Source organism: Orycteropus afer, unplaced genomic scaffold (assembly GCF_000298275.1).
Source record: "Orycteropus afer afer isolate SDZICR_OR568_19922 unplaced genomic scaffold, OryAfe1.0 scaffold00338, whole genome shotgun sequence".
NCBI lineage: Eukaryota > Metazoa > Chordata > Mammalia > Tubulidentata > Orycteropodidae > Orycteropus > Orycteropus afer.
The window spans coordinates 1,783,646-1,786,062 of NW_006921925.1; positions in this window are offsets into that span (position 1 = coordinate 1,783,646).

Here is a 2,417-nt window from a genome sequence, read left to right on the forward strand (position 1 = left end):
ATGGCATTTGAGAGTGAATGATGGCCAACTTCTGCAAGGCAACATAAAGCCTAAAAGCACCCTTGACCTTAAATGGAATTAATTGTAGCTGTTGTTGTATAGCGACCCCTTGTTGGGTTTTCGAGGCAGTATCACTATGGAAGTCGATTGCCCCATCTTCCTTCCAAAGAGTGGCTGGTGAGTTTGAACCACCAGCCTTCTGGTTAGCAGTCAAGTGCTTTAAGCACTATGCTACCAGAGCTCCCAATGGAATTAATAGTGACTTCAATTCTTTCCTGTTTTTGAGCAAAAGTCAATGCAAATTTTTTTGCTGTTTGAGAAATTTATACTGATTTACAGTTTTTTAATTTATGTCATTTTTATGGCACAAAGTCCCTGGGTTTGATGTATTGCAACGATGGGTGGTAGGTCATGATAAGGTGGAAAGGTGAAGTGATGTGGAGAGGTGACCCTTTCTCTAGTGTCTATTCTCTTTTCCTTTCTCAATTCCATGGACATCCAGTTCCATGGAATCTAAGTCTTACAGATTCTAAAGTCACAGTGTACTCATTTTTATCTCCTCTTTTGACCTCTCTTGCTTTCATTCAGTACTCATTGTATCTGGCCTAAACTACTTCAGTCACTTTGAGAATTCCTGCCATTGGTCATGTGTGCTCTTTATCCCCTTTGCAAGCATCATCTCACACTGATAAAAGAGACTTCAAAAATAGTAAATTTTGTCTCTCTAGCAGCTCTCTGGGGTTAGAGTCCCCTTTGGCCTCTTCGGGAGTTCGAGTCCCCTTTGGCTGGATTAGGTAGGGTAGAGGGTTTGTGTCCCTCTAGTAGCTCTAGTAGAGCATTCACATTCAGTTTCGTTGGGGTTGGTGTCTGTCTGTGTGACTGTTTAGTGTGAATGATATATGTGAAGTTCCAAGATGAAAAGTAGTGGAATTTGAATGGGCCTGAAGTTGCATTCTGTGTGAGGTCAGATTGGCATAACGGTGTGGCTTAGCCCTCCGCTCCAGAGTTTATATGGAGATACCTTAGCCAAAGACCCACTGAAACCTGCATAAAAAAGGTGGACAACCAGGCATCAGAGAGGTCCTCAGGACCTGTCTTTTGTTTTGTGTGCGCCACTGTCACTACGGGAAGTACCCCCAGTAAATCTACTGTGTTAGAATACATGATCAAAAAATTTTCCAAAGGGACTTAAAAAAGATTATGGTGTTAGCCTCAGTCCATCTAGATTAAGAATCTTTTATGAGACCCATCCACCAGAGCATCCAACTTCCTCTTTTTCTGACCACCTGAATCTCTTTCATCCCCACTTTATACACCACCCCGTTATTCAGGACAGGTGCTTTCATCTCCACCTCCTGTTAACCCCACTGCACCCTCTCCGCCACCCCCACCTTCCTCTTCACTAACATCTCCAGAAACCACTTCCCCAGAGTCCTTTTTTACCCTTCCCAGCGAGCAGCCACACCCATTCTCAACAGCCCCTTCTCTGTCCCTTATGTGAAATGGCTGACTTTGAAGGTGTTATCCATGTCCATATTCCTTTCTACCTCACCAACTTATCTCAGATTGAAAATGGCTGGGTTCCCTTTCTCACAATCCCACCACCTACATTAAGGAATTTTGTTACCTCTCTCAAGCCTATGACTTAACTTGGCATGACAATTTTATGTCATTCTTTCTTCCACTTTAACTTCTGACAAAAGGGAACGTGTTCTTGGGGCTGCTCGGGAACATACCAATCTAACTCCTGTAACTGACTCTACCAAGCCAGTAGGTCCAGAAGCTGTTCCTGAGCAGGACCATGAATGGGAATACCAACTAGACACCCAATCTGGGCAGAATGGCTGCACTCGCAGGGATAAAATGCTCCAGTGCCTCCTAGCAGGCCTACAGGCTATTTCACATAAAGCTGTTGACTTCAATAAACTGTGGGAGATTACTCAACTCCCTTGTGGTGGTCACTCTTCAGAACAGGAAAGGATTAGACTTACTAACAGCAGAAAAGGGAGGTGTTTGCCTATTTCTTGGAGAAGAATGTTGTTTGTATATAAATCAGTAAGGTATAGTACAAGATGCAGCCAAAAGACTCATCGAGAGGGCAACTAATAAAGATCAACGTCTATCCACTAACAATGATCCACCTTTTTCTTCCCTCTTTTTGGACTCCCTACCATGGCTCCTACCATTCTTGGGCCCCCTAATCTCGATCATGTTGATTGCTATCATCACCTCCTGTGTTCTCCATTTCATTCAATCACAGGTCCGCCAGATATCTACCCAAATTTTGCGACAGACAGCAAACCAAATGATCCTTCAAGCCAAAGACCTGGAAGAGATTCCCTTGCGCTCATGGAGACTACCCAACTAATAAGATACCTTGGCCACCTAGGCTCCACTGTTTCCCTGTTCTTGCTTCC